The 20,305-nt window shown below is 42.7% G+C and overlaps 1 protein-coding gene and 1 long non-coding RNA gene across 4 annotated transcripts in view; one reads left to right on the plus strand and one right to left on the minus strand.

Moving 5' to 3' along the window:
- ripor1 (RHO family interacting cell polarization regulator 1) overlaps window positions 1-20,305 on the minus strand; it is a 115,162-nt gene that overhangs the window by 69,348 nt on the left and 25,509 nt on the right. The window contains exon 1 of one of the 3 annotated variants that reach the window (XM_046307051.1): window positions 5,497-6,281. The exons of the other annotated variants lie outside the window; for them this stretch is intronic. The gene's annotated coding sequence lies outside the window, so the exon portion shown is untranslated. Of the gene's footprint in view, window positions 1-5,496; window positions 6,282-20,305 lie in introns of those variants that run through there. 3 annotated transcript variants of the gene reach the window in all.
- LOC124000590 lies at window positions 6,481-10,206 on the plus strand. Its single transcript, XR_006832633.1, has 2 exons — window positions 6,481-6,922; window positions 10,028-10,206. It is a non-coding gene; the product is annotated as an uncharacterized LOC124000590 (long non-coding RNA).

Here is a 20,305-nt window from a genome sequence, read left to right on the forward strand (position 1 = left end):
CTTTAAGCTTATGGTTTGATGAAATAAGAAAAATGCCTCAAGGAGGGCACCAGAGAAATAGATAACCAGAAGAATAAAATCTTAACGGGACCTAACTTTTCTCATCTCGCTCCTGCTGGCTTTCGCATATTCTGCCATTGCTCTCCTGAAGTTGCTGGTAATAGGCTACACGAGGAGTGGCAACCTTCCTCATGTGGAATGCCAATTTATCTTACCATTTCTACCGAGCTTGTGTGCCAGTTATGGTTTTTATATACACATTTTCATATCTCAAAGTCCTTTTCATGTGGTTAATCCAAATTCTATCCAAATCTAAATGATAAATCTAAAAAGTAACTTCTATTGCCATTGCCAACAATGGAAAAAATAGGCTACATAAATCCCAAAAATAAAAACATTCCAGCCTGCAGGTAGAAAATATAATGATAAAAACAAATATCCGATAAATCACGTTGGCAACACATGGCCTGTCTGCAACGAACTTTAAACATTGTATAAACCATTAACTTGGGTCTGGCCCAAAGCATGATTGAGCTAGCGAACTTGCAACATTGTATATAATATTCTGGTCCCTCAGAGTACCTGCGCCAGTGAGCTCGAGGCAGACGCTGCTGTATGTTTTTTGCTCAAGGAATTAGAAGCAGTGCTTGATTTGGGCAGGAGCTCACCGGAGCTGAGTACAAGCATCTCAAATGTTCTACGGCTTGATCTCCTATTCCTCTTGTAGAATATTAACTCAAAAGTATTGTGGAGATCCTGCACCTAAATATTTAAAAAAAAACAGTACCAACTAGGTTACCTGCCACCCTACATAGTGGCAATATTAAGCTAACAGAATGATGCTGAGATTTTTTCACGTTAAAATGTATGCAAAAAAAAATACAAAATGTTGCAAAGTTAAACAAACTTTACAACTCCCAAGGACTACTGTTAACATTTTCCACTAAAACCATTTTGTTACCAAACTTTGCATCTGCACTGTTCTTCAAGTAAATGTGTTTTCGTAACAAAAAATATTGGGGAATTGATAAAAGTAGTCCTTGTACATAGTGTTGTATGGTTTGTTTAACATACGTTTTAAAGTGAAAAATCAGTCTCAGTATCATTCTGTTACTGTGGAATTGTCCATTGGCATCAGAGAACATGGCACACTTAAAGCTGTCTGGACTCCGGATGTCAATACCTAGTTAATCTGTGTTTAAACTTACACTTGTTCTGTTGTACTTCATGAACACATCTGGCCTTCGTATGTGCAGCATAACCATGGGTGGACAAAGCATTGAATGTGATGGTCTGTATTTGTATATCTGTTTTTTTATATACAGAACAGAAATATAAATGCAACAATTTAAAAGACTTTGCAGAGTTACAGTTCATGTAAAGAAATCAATTAGGCCCTAATCTAATGAATTTCACATGACTGGGCAGGGGCACAGCCAATCAGAATGAGCTTTAAGGGCTTTACTACACATAAATTCTTCAGCAACAGCTCTGGTGGACATTCCTCACGCTCCCTCAAAACTTGAAACATCTGTGGCATTGTGTTGTTTGACAACAGCATATTTTAGAGTAACCTTTTATTGTCCTCAGCACAAGGTCCACCTATGTAATGATCATACCGTTTAATCAGCTTCTTGATATGCCACACCTGTCAGGTGGATGTATTACCTTGGCAAAAGATAGAATGCTCACTAACAAGGATGTAAACAAATGTGTGCACAAAATTTGAGAAAAATAATCACTTTGTGCATATGGAACATTTCTTGGATCTTTATTTCAGCTCATTAAACATGGGACCAGCACTTTACATGTTGTGTTTATATTTTTGTTCAGTGTATATTTGCTTGTGGTTTGTGCCTGCATCATAACTGTGCCTGAATAGAGTGAGTCAGCTAGTGCAGTTGCTCTATAATAGCATGCTCTTCCCACACAGAGTAATGATACACTGGAGAAATACACAGATGGAACAGACTGCTGAATCACACAGAAAATATACACTGCAGAGAAACAGAAAACATCTCTACACACCGAATGGTACTCATCCAGTAGATGCCTTGCAGTTAAGCCATATGACATAGCCTGTCATTGAACCTCTCTGCACGATCATGTCATTATCATACTGTTCAAACTTCTCAAAATAACATTTGGATTACATTGTTGATTTCTGACTCCTATTTTTTTTTTTTTTTTACTGTGTTTTACTACCGGAATGAAGACAGTATTTCGAACTACTCACAGCATCGATCATGTAAATTCATTATTGATTATTCATTTCTTTACTCCCCACAATTAGATATTGATCATATAACATACTGCATTATTTAAACAATTAAGCCCAGTAAGAGAAACACTAAAGAACTACACCTACACACAGAACAGTAATTAGGGTATCTGAGTGCAGGTTAGCTGCGCAGGCTTTTATACAGCTGTCATACTTCATAGACATCACCACCACATAACTATAATTCCTGCAGCTTCTTGTTTGTACAAGTTCAGGGAGCTTGACAGCTACACTGTGGTCTCTTCTTTTTTCTGTGAGTTCTGAATAATACTACTGGCTGTCTTATTGTCGCACAGTGTTCTGAAATAGACTGGGCTGGGCTACCCTGCACTCTGTCGATTCTGTGGGTTCCATGACATTCTGAGAAGAGTATTCAATGTTCCCCCCAATGTCTCAGAACTAAAGGGTTTGTGCCAATGAAATAATAATAAAGAGATTAGTGTTGAAGTAATGAATGACAGTGAACCAACACCCCCCAAACTCATAACACTCAACAAGAGCCAAACACATCAACAAACTAATTGTGTCCTTAATTAAAGTGGTTGATATGACTGTGTGCACACAAGCAATTATCCTGTGGGCAAGCTTGAGTGCGTTTGTGTTTGTGTGTGTGTGTGTGTGTGTTTTTACTATACTTGTGGGGACCAGAATTCCACACAAGGATAGTAAAAGACAGTAAATTCTGACAATTAGAGATATTTTGCTGGTCCCCACAAGGAAAAAGGCTATTTAGGCTGATGGGTTAGCGTACGGGTTTGAATTAGGGAAAATAGGATGTTGAATAGGAATCAATTGTTTGCTCTCCACAAGGATAGTAAAACAAAAGTGTGTATGTGTATGACCTAGAGAGAGCGATGACATTTAATTGGCTGCATGTCCGACTTCAGGAACACAGCCAGGGCTATACGCTGACTTTTTTTTTTACAAGGTCATAGCACCTAAATTGAAAAATGTTGGCACACACAAAGAAATTTAGGAGCACAATGACAAATATTTGAGATAATAAAGCTAGAATCCTTCATATTTAGGCGCATATGATTAAAATTGTCACACTGTAGAGCCCTGACAGTCACCCACAGGAAGTCATTAACTGCAGAGGTCCTGGTGGCGAGGGGAAGAATGTTAGGCCAAATGGACCCTACTAAGGTTGACAGATGGGCTGTGTATTTTATGTATGCGGATGGTCATTTGAGGGACCCTAAAGTGGTCTGGCTGGTTCCTCATTAGACTCACACAGCAAACAGAAACCAGGTGCATGACATTGGAACATCATTCTTCCTCCTACACAACCTCAGATTCATCTAAGCTCTGTTAGACGGTTTCCACTTGACCCTATGAAACACGGTACATGTATACTATACCATAATAGGAGTATTGCTGAAGACTTAGTTGGATTGATTTGTCCACATACAAATCTCCAACAAAACAGGAAGTCTATATACACGATCATGCAATGTTTTGTTGCATGATCAACAGTTCTCTGTTCCTAGTTGGCATCGCAGATTGAAGGGATGCAGCATAGCTGGTCTTTATTCTATCCCGGGCACAAGCATAGCTATTTTCCCGATAGATGTACAAGACAAACAATATTTCAGAGTGTTCTCACATAGTCCCTTAAAAGACCTACTCCAGAAAACAAGACAAAAAGCGGCAATAGTAGTGTTTGCAAAACAAAACATCACAAAATGGCATAACATATGCACAAACTCTTGTTTGGGAAGCATGCAGACACCTTTAGAGGGAAGCAGGGTCAGACAGGGAAGGGATCCTGAGATCTCTGGACAGGGCAATGGGTGTGAGACTACCACAACAAGCACATGTATGACCAGGGTGAATTACAACAATATGTTATGTGCATTTCAATATCTGTGCAAGACCAACACTGACTGAGCACATGCACATGGTGTAGCCAGACAAGACAGAAACACAGACACATTCCTCATATCCCTACATAACACCACTCTCATTCCTCCCCAGACCCCTGTCGCTGCAAAACCACTACATGCTATCATGTTCAAACACAGAAAAAACACTCAGGGCATTTTTTTACTGCCCTACCAGCCTGGTCAGACTCTTGTGTGTGAGTGTACAGACCACTGAGAGAAAAATACTCCTCCTCTACTTCCTTCTGCATATCCTTTTCATCATAATTGTTTTTGTTGATCGAATCATCACCTAAATTAGGCCCCCTGATGGTCGTCGAGCCCTTGCACAAAGGGCAGATTGTGTGGCCCTGGCTGGGTACTTCCCACAAGACAGTTTGCAGAGAACAATAAATTGAAGGAGACAATTTATCAAGTGAATATTAGTTCTGGAAACGTCTATGTTTACAAGCAGAACCTTTACTATAACACGGCTTCACTCCAAACTTGGGATGTGGATGCCCATTTTATCCAGATCCTTTTTCTAGCTATTGAAAATGTCGAAATTTGCGGCCAGTGTAAGGCGGTTTCATCGTTGACAGAGACAGGTTACATTCCCTTGCATGGATGTTAAAACAAGTCAGAAGGATTAGATTGTAGGAGATTAACTATATAAGAGGGCTATCAGCAAGCAGCAGCAACGAATTAAAGGCAAAGAGAACATTCGCGAAACAAAATGTTTCACTGTAGCGTAAGAAGCGAGGCACTTGTAGACTGACAGCGGATACATTTCAAATGTTCGCGTATTGGTGTATCCATAAACATATTAAACACATAATTGTGCACTGACATGTGTATGTCAACCTGTTTCATTAAAAAAAGCCTTTCCCGCGGCTTGAGTAATTAATACCCGTGTTTACCAGGCATTTATCTCGCATTCATTTCAAATATCAAACAAAGCCCAGTTAACAGACAAGGCTCTCTTTGTCATCATAACGCTGAGCAACTATAAACACTCTCCGTATACCCATGCACGCATCATGGGTCTATCACAGCTGCGTCACCCATGACAATCTGCTGGAAGATTCCACCAACACAAAATAGACAATTTCCTATAAAATAACATCTGACTGTAAATAGCCTGGCCTCTAGTTTATATACTACAGACCGTTGTGTGCTTAAATTGTCTCAAAATGGTGCTTCACATTACTTCTTGTAGCCAGGCTATGTAGAAGGCTATGCAAAAAAATCGTGTGAAAATAGAATTAAAGATACACACTTCTTAAATGCACACCGAAATGCCATACTTGGGACACAGGATTGAACTAAAAGATAAACACAAAGTCAACATACATGTCTGCCGCCAGGGTAGGTAGCCTTGTCAGTCACTCCAAATCGTGGAATCCGAACTTCAAATGAAAATGTCAAATCAATAAAAAGGAAACTAATTCCGCGAGTTCCTTAATCAGAAATGGGCAAATTATATAAATAAATTAAAAGAGACTTCTTCACGCGATGCTGTGACGCTCCCTTGTCATTTGCCCTCCAATTTCTCGATTGTCACTTTCTCCCTCTCCTGCACGCAAAGCTGAAGGCTTGCTCTTGTCCTTATCTCCGAAGGGGTGTGGACAAACCAATGAGGATGAAAAAGTAGTCCATAAGCAGACCTGGGTCCGTGACTTCTCAGGGGCTTTTTGGAGAAATGGCGAAAACAGGCAACAATATCATACAAGGCGCAAAACTGTGGCGCTCCTGTTAAGTGCTCGAGAGTTTATCCGTGGGTGTAAACCACAAACACAGACCGATACACTCACTCAACTAAGAGGTTCTGGGTATGGCAGCAATGTGCTGGCGAAAGAAAGGAGTGAAGGACACGTGGGATTTTCAGCAGTGAGCGCCTCTTGTGTCTTGTGGGCTGGAAAATAAACTTCTCCCATTTACCCCCTGCGCTTTGGCATGCAAACTGCACTTGGAAGTAGAGGTCTTCATGGGTCCACCCAATACCCGAGAACCGACCCGAAACTTCAGCTAGTCCAGGACAGGTCCAACATTCAATTTTCCCTCAGGTCCAGGTCTGGTCCTGTTTGTTGTTATTTGATTGTTATCTGGTCTTGGGTCTATGTAACCACAGCTGATGGACCCGACCGCGGCTCTGAATAGCCTATAGCATATTTATTTTATGCTAATGTAACGGATGTGAAACGGCTAGCTTAGTTAGCGGTGTGCGCTAAATAGCGTTTCAATCGGTTACGTCACTTGCTCTGAGACCTTGAAGTAGTAGTTCCCCTTGCTCTGCAAGTGCCGCGGCTTTTGTGGAGCGATGGGTAATGATGGGTAGTGATGGGTAACGATGCTTCGAGGGTGACTGTTGTCGTTGTGTGCAGAAGGTCCCTGGTTCGCGCCCGGGTATGGGCGAGGGGACAATTTAAAATTATACTGTTACACTAATAAGCTGAATTTATTCACTTAGCCAACATATAAAGACTTATTCGTTAACCAGAAGCATAACTTGGCTGATAAACATTTTTTGTCACTCGGGTCCAATCAGGTCTGGTCTAGACTTTAGGGTACGGGTCGGTTCAAGGTATGGTGGTCGTCGGGTCCATTTGGGTTTGGGTCTGATTGGCCTCGGGTCCGGGACCCAAGAAGACCTCTACTTGGAAATACACACAGTATATAAAGTTGTTGACAGGGAATGTGTAGTCTTTGCTCAAACTAAGGACCCAGAAACTGATGCCATATCCTAAACTGGTCACATCTCCACAACAGGACCCACAAGGTAAGGTCGATAGATGTATTCTTTTGCCCACATTTTCTTGACAGTTTATTTCTCACCATAATTTGCTCATATGCATGAATAATTATAGACTGATGAAGCTGCACAGTCCTCAGAGTTGATGTTACTAGGGAGAGAGACTAAGCCTTTGTGATATCTGGAGGAGAACTCTACGAGGGTGATCCTTCCCATGGATCAGGGCATATGATAACTTTAATCTCCACCAAAAGCAGTTGCTAACAGCTACCATGATGACATTTTACATTTTAGTCATTTAGCAGACACTCTTATCCAGAGCGAATTACAGTAGTGAATACATACACTTTGTACATACATTCCACATTCTTATTTTGTACAAAGATCTCTATCAATCTGAGGATGATATTGCCCCAAGAGTCAGATGCTTCAGTGAAGAGAACATCATGTTACTCTGATGCTGACAGTACTTCTCTTCAAACACTATGTCCTCTGAAAATGAAAAGTGTTGTGAAGGCTGTGTGATGGAACATTTTATTTTTGTGCTTTTCTAATAACCAATTTATGTGTTCATGTAAGTGACTGACTGAATGAATCCTCACTATCAGTATCTGCAATTTGGCAATACACCCAGACCCTTGTTTTGAGAACTTAAAACATATCAGTTTCAAGGTCTCAGCGTAGAGAAGAAGCCTTGTGAGGTATTGGTCTGTCACATGCATGACCCAGTATTGGTCGGTCAAATGAATGAAACAAACCTTAATGATTAATTAATTATGCATGATGAATGACCTAAATCAGGCGAATATAAATTGTCGTCATTTTAAGAGATCTAACCAGACTGCCCTATTGGAGCTCCTGATCGACATGTGTACTTGGTGCATTGAGTTGGTTGGAACCTCTCCAGCATGCTGATAGTAAAGGATGATTCATTTAAGATTGACATTGAGTGTCCCTGTGCAGAATTTGCATGACAGCAGCCTGCTTTTCCTATCTTCTCTTTTCCTTGATGCTTGCACTTATTTTCAAATCAAATATAGACTTCAAAGAAAACTAGCTCCATGTACCTTTTGATATACTGCACTGTACACCGAACAGCCTGGTTTCCAGTACAGCCGTGTGCACATCAGATAGATATGTAGTTCAGTCAGGCTGGTCTGAACGAATAGTCACTTTTCATTCATCTAGTAAACTAATATAATTCACATTACTTCCCATCTCACTTATCAGCATACTGTAGCAGGTATTGATATGGTAGCATTTACAATGTTACCTCATAAGCATAGCATGATTCTATGGTAGTGTCTACAATGTTACCTCGTCAGAATAGCAGTTAGTTATAGAGTAGTGTTGTAATGTTAACTCATCAGTATAGCGTCACATCTCTCCTCCTCTTTTACTATTAGCAAGTGTGAAAAATGTCATTCACCTATTAACTTCAGGATATTAGTATGACAAACTAAGGCAATTCCACCACAATTGCTGATTAACCTATGGGCTCACTCGTGCTTTCCTTGGCCATGCATCTATGGGAGTATTAATACAGTACCAGTTCAAAGTTTGGACACACCTACTCATTCCTAGGTTTTTATTTATTTTGACTATTTTCTACATTGAAGAATAATAGTGAAGACATCAAAACTATGGAATAACACATATGGAATCATGTAGTAACTAAAAAAGTGTTTTTAAAAATCTAAATATTATTTGAGATTCTTCAAAGTAGTCAACCTTTGCCTTGATGACAGCTTTGCACAAACTTGGCATTCTCTCAACCAGCTTCATGAGGTAGTCACCTTGAATGCATTTTAATTAGCAGGTGTGCCTTGTTAAAAGTTCATTTGTGGAATTTCTTTCCTTCTTAATGTGTTTGAGCCAATCAGTTGTGTTGTGACAAGGTAGGAGTAGTATACAGAAGATAGCCCTATTTGGTAAAAGACCAAGTCCATATTATGGCAACTCAATATTATGACAACTCAAATAAGCAAAGAGAAATGACAGTCCATCATGACTTTAAGACATGAAGGTCAGTCAATATTGAACATTTCAAGAATTTTGAAAGTTTCTTCAAGTGCATTCGCTAAAATCATCAAGCGCTATGATGACACTGGCACTCATGAAGACCGCCTCAGGAAAGGAAGACCCAGAGTTACCTCTGCTGCAGAGGATAAGTTCATTAGAGTTACCAGCCTCAGAAATTGCAGCCCAAATAAATGCTTCTCAGAGTTCAAGTAACAGACACATCCCAACATCAACTGTTCAGAGGAGACTGCGTGAATCAGGCCTTCATTGTCAAATTGCTGCAAAGAAACCACTACTAAAGGACACCAATAAGAAGAAGTTATTTGCTTGGGCCAAGAAACATGTCTGTCCTTTGGTCTGATGAGTCCAAATGTGAGATTTTTGGCTCCAACCGCCGTGTCTTTGTAAGACGCAGAGTAGGTGAAAGGATGATCTTCGCATGTGTGCTTCCCACAATGAAGCATGAAGGGGAGGTGTGATGGTGTGGGGTGCTTTGTTGTTGACACAGTCAGTGATTTATTTAGAATTCAAAGCACATTTAATTAACCAGCATGGCTACCACAGCATGTTTTCAGCGATACTCCATCCCATCTGGTTTGCGCCTAGTGGGACTATCATTTGTTTCTCAAAAGGAAAATGACCCAACACACCTCCAGTCTGTGTAAGGGTTATTTGGCCAAGGAGAGTGATGCATTCGATGACCTGGCCTCCACAATCACCCGACCTCAACCCATTTGAGATGGTTTGGGATGAGTTGGACCGTAGAGTGAAGGAAAAGTAGCCAACAAGTGCTCAGCATATGTAGGAACTCCTTCAAGACTGTTGGAAAAGCATTCCAAGTGAAGTTGGTTGAGTGTGCAAAGCTGTCATCAAGGCAAAGGGTGGCTACTTTAAAGAATCTCAAGTATAAAATATATTTGTTTAACACTTTTTTTGTTACTACATGATTCCATATATGTTATTTCATAGGTTTGATGTCTTCAGTATTATTCTACAATGTAGAAAATAGTCCAAATAAAGAAAAATCCTTGAATGAGTAAGTGTGTCCAAACCTTTGACTGAAACTGTATGTCAACTCAAACCTTGTGTCTCCCACTTTCTGTTTTGCAGCAACAGTCTTCCAACGACCTTCCACCTCCCCACCACCACCAACTGAAGGTCCGTCATTGGATCTCCATTCTCCCAGTGAGGGGGTTCGATGCCAGCTGCCCAGCATCTGATGAGCATTCCTCTGAGACGAGGCCTACGCCTAACCCAAACTATTCAATAAAATGACATATTGTATTCTATCTTTGTTGTCATTCAGTTTATTGCAGAACACTAGTTGAACCAAGATGCTAACAGCACACTCAGTGAAAGCATAGGAAAAGTTTGAGTGTGAAATAATTCCGTCCAGGGAAGAGATTTCTCAGAGCCGGCATCTCCTCCTACTCTCTCTCTCACACACACACACACACACACACACACACACACACACACACACACACACACACACACACACACACACACACACACACACACACACACACACACACACACACACACACACACACACACACACACACACACACACACACACACACACACACACACACAGAGTTGTCAGAGTAAGTGTATATGACAGTGACAAAAGCCCCCGACCCCTCAAAGACTGCACTCTCCCAGAAGAGATGAATGACTCCTCTCACAGGCCCTGGGCAGTTGTTAACCTGGCAACCCTGGGTGATGTCATGCATTTGGAAAGTGAGTCTGCATGGCCCTCTCCGTGTGTGATATAGGCCAAGACTGGAAAGAGAGATCAATAGAGGTCTGCCATTCACCACAATGCCCTGCCACCCCTCCACACTCCCAGCACCCTCTATTGAAACCCACCAGCCCATTTATAGTTATCTGAATTCTTCTGTCGCCTTCAATCACCACCACGACCCCTCCAACCCACATCACCCCCCATTTAATCCACCTCAGTGCAATCCCAGCAAACCTATTTTATGTCCAAGGGATTGGACAGCAGGACACAATGCAGTGCTGTGCTGACAATTATTCAGGCAATGTAATGAGATCATGGAGTATTCTGCTGCCTGAGCTAATCTGGTTTTAATAGCCAACCCCCTGTGTGGTTTATTTTGGGTTAAAATGTTACAAATTATTTCAAGTTAGATATAGTATGATATGACGTTTTTTGAGTCCAAGCCAAGGAAAGTATGTTCAGTCTTAATATGAAGATTCATTTAATAAGGATTTGTGAATTTGACGTATGCTTTGGTATGTTTTAGTTTATCCTAGTTTATCCTCAATACTCACAAAACTAAACTAATGGTGTTTCTAATGCAATAAATAGAGCTCTGAACCTTTCACCTACCTGTCAGGGCAAGGAGATTGAGGTTGTAACCTCATATAAATATCTTGGAATTTGAATTGATGACGGCCTCTCTTTTAAATTGCATATTCAACAACTTACAAAAAAAATGTATTTTAGGAATAAGGCCTATTTTTCTTTTGAAGCCTGAAGGAGGCTAGTATCAGCTATATTTATGCCTTTACTAGACTATAGGGATATTTTATATATCAATTGTCTTGGAACACCTTACAAAATTATTTTAAACTGGAAGAACTTGTCCCAATTGGTGTTTTTAAATCACTGATGAAGGATATTGAGGCTGATTCCCTGACCTGCCAATGTTTTTAATTAGCTTTTTTTGATTTTGTTATACTCTTGTGAATTCAATGGTTTTTACTAGATTACTTGTAGTTTTTCATGTTGTCTGTCTGTATTTTTTGTAATGACTTGGTGCTGCCTATCTTGGCCAGGACGCTCTTGAAAAAGAGATTTTAAATCTCAATGAGCCCTTCCTGGTTAAATAAATATTAAATAAAAAAGTTCCAAATTACATTTTCAAATAGACATGATAAAGGTACATTGTTTTTATATTGAACATGGTGAGTAACTGAATGAATGGATTTCTGAATGAATGATTCAACTAAAAGGACAGGAGTATGGATGCGGAACATGAAGGAAAATGTTAATTCATAAATATCTAATATCTTTATCTCTCTCTTCCTCTTTTGGAGTGAAACCACGATGATGTGTTCATTGTGTCCTCCACAAGGGAGCAACCAAAGGACTCACTATAAAAAAAACACACTGTAAAACTAGACTGACTGTCTGGGCATCATGTTGACAGGTCTTCCAAGCTCCCTTACTGCTGTCTGAACCCCTGAATATGCAGCCCTGTCTCTGGGTCCTGGGGGAGGTGCAGCCCACCCCGGGTTCCATGGCTAGAAGGACTCTTTGATAACCATTTTCTGCTCATCTCTGGCTCCCACCCACAGCCCCTTCTCTCTCTCTCTCTGGGGTGTCAGTTTAAGTGATCTGCCATGCCTCCCATGCCGCTGAGTGAAAGACGTGCCCTAGTTTCTATTCCACAGGGCCACATGCCTTTTTCTAATCTGGCTGGGCGTGTCAGAGAAAAGCCATGAATCTGAATGTATTTATAAACATGCAAGGCACTCTCTCTCCTACTATCCCACTTGTGTATTTTCTGTCCCTTTCTCTCTATCCCTCTCATTTTCCCTCCTCCTTTCTCCTTGTTTCCTTTCCTGCCTGGAGAAACAGGGAGAGGAGGAGGAATTAGCATGGCTGGGAGAGAAGTCTGTAGATATGTTACATAAAAACTCAGCGGAGAACAAGCAGAAAGATAAATCCATGAAGTGTTCTGAGAAAGAGAGCTCATAGTTATTATGTAAGCCATCTATTTGTATACAGAGACCTTTGAAATGAAGGCCATTTGGAATAACAGAATGTCCATGCAAACGCCCCCCCAGAAACATGGTGATACACATGAGAAAACAGGCATACTTTGCTACATGCACTATATGCCACCTGTTTGCTCCAACTGTTCATAATAAAACACACACACACACACAAAGTCCCTCTTTCTAAATACCCTCTATATCAGGGACCCTCCCTGAGGCATGGGGCTCCCAATTTGGGCCAAGCAGTCCCAGGGCCCTTATTCCAGGACTGGAGGAGAATGTGCATGTAGTCTTAGAGAATACTCACTCATGAGAGGACAGGTGTCTGAAGGAATTCAAATGCACACTCTACCCCCACGAGACTCATCTGCTTCTGTTTGGCTCTGGCTGTGCGTGATTCTCTAGTGCTCACGTTACATAAGTGTACCGTAATCATATCAAGAAGAATAGACTTGCGGAGCATTAACCATCCTGAGAGTCTGCTCTGCCAATGGCAATGTCCTGACCCTAGGAGTCTAAACTGGACTGGGTGTGCAGATAGAGGAGGAGGAGAAAGACAGGAGGAAAAGGAGGACAACAACATTAAAAATGAGGAGGGGGAATAGGCTTCATCACTCTCTCACTCTCTCCTCTGTGAATAATTCAGGATGTCTAATGAATAAAGGAGCCTCACCCAACTGAAACCGGCCAGAACACCATGCAGAGCTCTACAGACCCTGTGATAAATGGCTGCTGTGGTTACAGATTATGGGTGTTTCATGTATTTTATACTGACGTAGGATCTCTCTCAATTATTAATCACCACACTAATATGATTAACTGACAAGTGAACTCAGTTTGTACACATAGTACAAGTCAAAAGTTTGGACACACCTACTCATTCATCAAAACTATGAAATAACACATATGGAATCATGTAGTAACCAAAAAATGATAAACAATCTAAATATATTTTATATTTGAGATTCTTCAAAGTAGCCACGTCCTGACCATAGAGAGCCCTTGGTTCTCTATGGTGTAGTTTGTCAGGGCGTGACTAGGGGGCTATATATTTCTATGTTGGTGTTTAGTATGGTTCCCAATTAGAAGCAGCTGGTAATCGTTGCCTCTAATTGGGGATCATATTTAGGTAGCCATTTTTCCCACCTCTGTTTGTGGGATATTGTTTGTGCATGGGCACCACTACTTTCACGGTTCGTTATTGGTTTTGTTTAAAGTTTCAACGTAATAAAGATGTGGAACTTCAATCACGCTGCGCCTTGGTCCGCTCATTACGACGATCGTGACATCTGCACACTCCTGGCATTCTCAGTTAGCTTCGTGAGTTAGTCACCTGGAACACATTTCAATTAACAGGAGTGTCTTGTTAACTTAATGTGTGGAATTTCTTTCCTTAATGCGTTTGAGCCAATCAGTTGTGTTGTGACAAGGTAGGGGTGGTATACAGAAGATAGCCCTATTTGAGACCAAGTCCATATTATGGCAAGAACAGCTCAAATAAACAAAGAGAAACGACAGTCCGTCATTACTTTAAGACATGGTCAGTCAATATGGAACATTTCAAGTACTTTCAAAGTTTATTCAAGTGCAGTTGCAAAAACGATCAAGTGCTATGATGAAACTGGCTCTCATGAGGACTGCCACAGGAAAGGAAGATCCAGAGTTACCTCTGCTGCAGAGGATAAGTTCATTAGAGTTACTGTCACAGGTTCTGTTTTATTTGAGTGTGTCCTTAGGTTACCACTGGAAGGCACCCTTTGTTTTCTAGTTTCCAGGTTACCCTGACTTATTTCTTATTGGTTTCACCTGTGTTTAATTACCTTCTCTGTTCACCAGGTGGCCTGGTTATTTAGGTTTCACAGTTGGCCTGTATCGTTGCTTTGGTCTCATGTTTTGTTAGTGTGCTCTTGTGCTGTTTCCTTCTGGATTTACCCCAACCTCTGCTGTGTTTCTCTGCGCCTGGGTTCGAGTTCGTACAAGCAATATTGTCACAGTTACTAGCCTCAGAAATTGCAGCCCAAAAAAATGCTTCTCAGAGTTTAAGGAACATCTCAACGTCATCTGTTCAGAGGTGAATGCTTGAATCAGGCCTTCATGGTTGAATTGCTGCAAAGAAACCACAAAAGGACACCAATAAGTAGAGACTTGCTTGGGCCAAGAAACATGAGCAATGGACACTAGACCGGTGGAAATCTGTCCTTTGGTCTGATGAGTCCAAATTTTAGATTTTTGGATCCAACTGCCGTGTCTTTGAGATGCAGAGTAGGTGAGCGGATGATCTCTGCATGTGTGGTTCCCACCTTGAAGCATGAAGAGGAGGTGGGATAGTGGGGGGTGCTTTGCTGGTGACACTGATTTATTTAGATTTCAAGGCACACTTAACCAGCATGACTACCACATGTAACTGCGTTCGTCTGTTGAAGGAGAAGCGGACCAAAATGCAGCGTGGTGGTTACTTATGTTCTTTAATAAAGGTGAACGAGACATGAAATAACTTGTAATATACAAAAACAACAAACGGAACGAGAAAACCTATACAGCCTGTCTGGTGAACAACTACACAGAGACAGGAACAATCACCCACGAAAACACTCACAGAATATGGCTGCCTAAATATGGTTCCCAATCAGAGACGACGAGAATCACCTGACTCTGATTGAGAACCGCCTCAGGCAGCCATAGACTACGTCGACGCCCCACAAAACCCCAAGACAAAATACACACCACAATAACCCATGTCACACCCTGGCCTGACCAAATATATAAAGAAAACACAAAATACTAAGACCAAGGCGTGACAGAACCCCCCCCCAAGGTGCGGACTCCCGGACGCACCTCAAAACCATAGGGAGGGTCCGGGTGGGCGTCTGTCCATGGTGGTGGCTCCGGCTCGGGACGTTGACCCCAGCCCTGGCTGCTCCATGCAGTCTGGCAGCTCAGGCTGCTCCGAACAGGCAGGAGGCTCCGGCAGCGCTGTAGAGGAGGAAGGCTCTGGAAGCGCTGAACAGGCGGGAGGCTCCGACAGCGCTAGAGAGAAGGATGGCTCTGGCTGTGCTGAACAGGCGAGGCACACTGAAGGCCGTGTGCGTGACCCTGGAACTGGTGGTACTGGATCGAGGACACGCCCAGGAAGCCTGGTGCAGGGAGCTGCCACCGGCGGACTGGTGTTTGGAGGTGGCTGGATAGACCGGACCGTGCAGGCGCACTGGAGCACCAAGCCTGCCCAACCTTACCTGGCTCGATGCCCACTCTAGCCCGGCCAATACGAAGAGCTGGTATGAACCACACCGGGCTATGCACCCGCACTGGAAACACCGTGCGCTCCATAGCATAACACGGTGCCTGCCCGGTCTCTCTAGCCCCCCGGTAAGCACAGGGAGTTTGCGCAGGTCTCCTACCTGGCATAGCCATACTCCCTGTAAGCCGCCCCCCCAATACATTTTTGGGGCTGACTCTCAGGCTTCCATCCGCTTCGTCGTGCTGCCTCTTCATACCAGCGCCTCTCCGCTTTTACCGCCTCCAGTTCTTCCTTGGGGCGGCGATATTCTCCAGGCTGTGCCCATGGTCCTTTTCCATCCAACATCTCTTCCCAAGTCCAGCAGTCCTTTGATCGCTGCTCCTCACGATTAACAGGGGGAGTTGGCTCGGGTCTGTCTCCGGACTCTGCCACATTCTCCCTGAGCCCCCTCCCAATAAATTTTTGGGGCTGCTTTTGGGGCTTCCTTGCCAACCGTGTTCCCTCGTATCGTCGGCTCCTCTCTCCGGCTGCCTCTGCTCTCCTAAGTGCCTCCACCTGTTCCCATGGGAGGCGATCTCTTCCGGCCAGTATCTCCTCCCAAGTGTAATAACCTTTGCCATCCAACACGTCTTCCCATGTCCATTCCTCCTTTCGCTGCTCCTGCTGTCGCTGCCTGTTACCACGCCGCTCGGTCCGGGTGTGGTGGGTGATTCTGTGACGGCGTTCGTCTGTTGAAGTAGAAGCGGACCAAAATGCAGCGTGGTGGTTACTCATGTTCTTTAATAAAGGTGAATGAGACATGAAATAACTTGTAATATACAAAAACAACAAACGGAACGAGAAAACCTATACAGCCTGTCTGGTGAACAACTACACAGAGACAGGAACAATCACCCACGAAAACACTTACAGAATATGGCTGCCTAAATATGGTTCCCAATCAGAGACAACGAGAATCACCTGACTCTGATTGAGAACCGCCTCAGGCAGCCATAGACTACGTCGACGCCCCACAAAACCCCAAGACAAAAAACACACCACAATAACCCATATCACACCCTAGCCTGACCAAATATATAAAGAAAACACAAAATACTAAGACCAAGGCGTGACACCACAGTATTCTGCAGCAATACGCCATCCCATCTGATTTGCGCCTAGCGGGACTATCATTTGTTTTTCAACAGGACAATGACCCAACACACCTCCAGTCTGTGTAAGGGCTATTTGACCAATAAGGAGAGTGATGGAGTGCTGCATCAGATGACCTGGCCTCCACAATCACCCGACCTCAACCCAATTGAGATGGTTTGGGATGAGTTGGACCGTAGAGTGAAGGAATAGCAGCCGACAAGTGCTCAGCATATGTGGGAACTCCTTCAAGAATGTTGGAAAACCATTCCAGGTGAAGCTGGTTGAGAGAATTCCAAGAGTGTGCAAAGCTGTCATCAAGGCAAAGGGTGGCTACTTTGAAGAATATATTTAGATTTGTTTAACACTTTTTTGGTTACTACATGTTATTTCATAGTTTTGATATCTTCACTGTCATTCTACAATGTAGGAAATAGTAAAACTAAAGAAAAACCCTTGAATGAGGAGGTGTGTCCAAACTTATAAATGGTACTATACATGAATAGACAACGTAATCTGTAAACTGGTCTTTCATGGTAATCATTTAGGAGTATAAGCCAATGGGTTGACCATCTCCTAAAGCAGCACACAAACACAGAAACACACATATGGAGAGAATTAGCTGTCCCTGAGCTGTACAGCCTAAATACATGGTTATCCACTTATAAGAACAGAAAATCAAAAGACTCTCTATGACACTTTGTAAAACGGGGGTAGAATGCAGGAATTCCGAAACATTTAAAGAAACACAGAGACAGTATTTACATGTTTGTTTACTGTGTAAAGTTTTGTTCTCTCTTCAGGGGGCCATATTTTACCACAGAAAACCTCACTAAAAGCCTGGAGCTACAGATCACTTCCTGTCAGCAGGCATCTAAAACATGTGCATTGTAAATGAATTTGATAAACACATTGGCAAAGGAAAGTAGTATGATTGGTAGATCGGAAGGAATGGTTCCTCCCTAAACCCAGCACATCAACACTCCCTTTTCCTTTATTTTCCCTCTTGATCCTCCTGAGGCCAACTGCTTGACATGTATACAGTACCTTGGGCTGACTCATAATGGAGGATGACCACTTTGTTACAAATGACTATAGGTCATTTGTAACAATCTTGACATACAGCAGGGGGCTTTCTCCCCGATTTTGACAGTTGCTCTAGGGCAGCTGGCTGAATGTGGCTAGTGGCAGCCTGGAGGATCTCCACAAGATGACCCTAGTCACCCTTTACACTTCCAACTCATGCTTCGGGTACAGAATCCCCCTGCCCCACTACCCTGGCAAATCTATTTCCCATCCCCAAATTCCTCCGCTCTCCTGACCTGAACCCATTAGAGTAGGGTGGGACCACGTTGGTTCAGGACCGATCTCCTGATTACCACTATCGCCAAGCCATGCATCTCTGCGGTAGGAGGTGGAATAGATGGCATCTCATCTACGTAGGCCTTGATGAAGGGGTAGGCGCATGTATTCACTCTCTGAGCATATGGTCACCTCAATCCACCTCTTATGATTGTGGGTAAAATGCTAATGATGTATTCCTGTGTGGACCTGTCATTCTGAGGGAGTTTTTGTCAGTGTTCCACCACTGAGGGGCCTGGTCAGTGGTGCTTGGCCTGGGTACTGTCCAGTCTGACCTCTTCAATGGTGCTGGGCCTGAGAAGAGAAGCATGGAGCTGCTCCAGAGCCCTGAGGTAATTAAATGCCAGCTAAGTGCCTCTCCCTGAAGCTCCAATTTAAAGATCCCATTCAAGCCACTGAAGAGTGCTGAGTGTCAGTTACACTGAGGGGAGAGAAAGAAAGAGAGAAAGAAGAGAGAGGTAGACAGAGAAAAGATGGGGTCAAAGATGCCTAAACCAATGGATGCTTCTGAGGGGAGGCTCATAATAAAGGCTGGAATGGAGCAAATGGAATGGCATCAACCCATGTGTTTTGATGTATTTGATACCATTCCACTAATTCCACTCCAGCCGTTACCATGTGCTAGTCCTCCCCAATTAAGGTGCCACCAACCTCCTGTGGCCTAAACATGCTCCAGGTTTCCATTCCAGCAAACACAACCAGCGATGAGATCATTGCTCAGAGTTTCTTTTACCTCAGCTGACCATCTAATCAAAACACAAACCATTCAGTGGAGACAAAGAAACCTTCATGCATTTGTAGAAAAGCATCAAATGTAATTCCACCTTCCTCCCTTTAGAGACTCACCCTGTGTCTGTGTGGCTAGTTCATCTGCACAGAGGCTGTGATATATATATATTTTTCTGCAGCACATGGCCCTGTGAAAGGGTCAGAAATAACTGCTGATAATGTAGTTGTGGCCAGTAAACAACTGTAAATAAGGAAGACTCAACAAAGAGGCTATTGGTGTTTTTGCTGGTTTCCTGCTAATTCTGACCCATCTAGAGCACTTATTCAGACTCATATGACAATGTTTATAATGTTGGCAGACTGCGCCAGTAAGGAAGGAAACTGTCCAAGCAAGTTATAGATACAGTATGTTTCTTTCGTCACAAAGGCACATAGATTAATTCCTGACTGAACAGAGTTACCACTTCCACATTTCTCAAATATACCAGGCATGGTTGGGATACTCTTCAGGGATACCATTAATTTGTTTATTTTACCTTTATTTAACCAGGCAAGTCAGTTAAGAACAAATTCTTATTTTCAATGATGGCCTAGGAACAGAGGGTTAACTGCGTGTTCAGGGGCAGAACAACAGATTTGTACCTTGTCAGCTCGGGGGTTTGAACTCGTAACCTTCAGGTTACTAGTCCAACGCTCTAACCACTAGGCTAACCTGCCGTATGTTATTTGCACTGAGTGTACAAAACATTAGGAACATTTTCCTAATATTGAGTTGTTCACCCCTTTTCCCTCAGAACTGCCTCAATTCTTCAGGGCATAAGGTGTCGAAACCTTTCCACAGGGATGCTGGCCCATGTTGGATCCAATGCTTCACATAGTTGTGTCAAGTTGGCAGGATGTCTTTTGGGTGGTGAACCATTCTTCATACTATAGACATGGGAAGTTGTTGAGTGTGAAAAACCCAACAATGTTGCAGTTCTTGACACACTCAAACCAGTGCGCCTGGCACCTACTACCATACCCCGTTCAAAGGCACTTCAATCTTCTGTCTTGCCTATTCACCTTCTGAATGGAACACATACACAATCCATCTCTCAATTGTCTCAAGGCTTAAAAATCCTTCTTTAACCTGTCTCCTCCCCTTCATCTACACTGATTGAAGTGGATTTAACAGG

Source organism: Oncorhynchus gorbuscha, linkage group LG02 (genome assembly GCF_021184085.1).
Source record: "Oncorhynchus gorbuscha isolate QuinsamMale2020 ecotype Even-year linkage group LG02, OgorEven_v1.0, whole genome shotgun sequence".
Classification (NCBI taxonomy): Eukaryota; Metazoa; Chordata; class Actinopteri; order Salmoniformes; family Salmonidae; genus Oncorhynchus; species Oncorhynchus gorbuscha.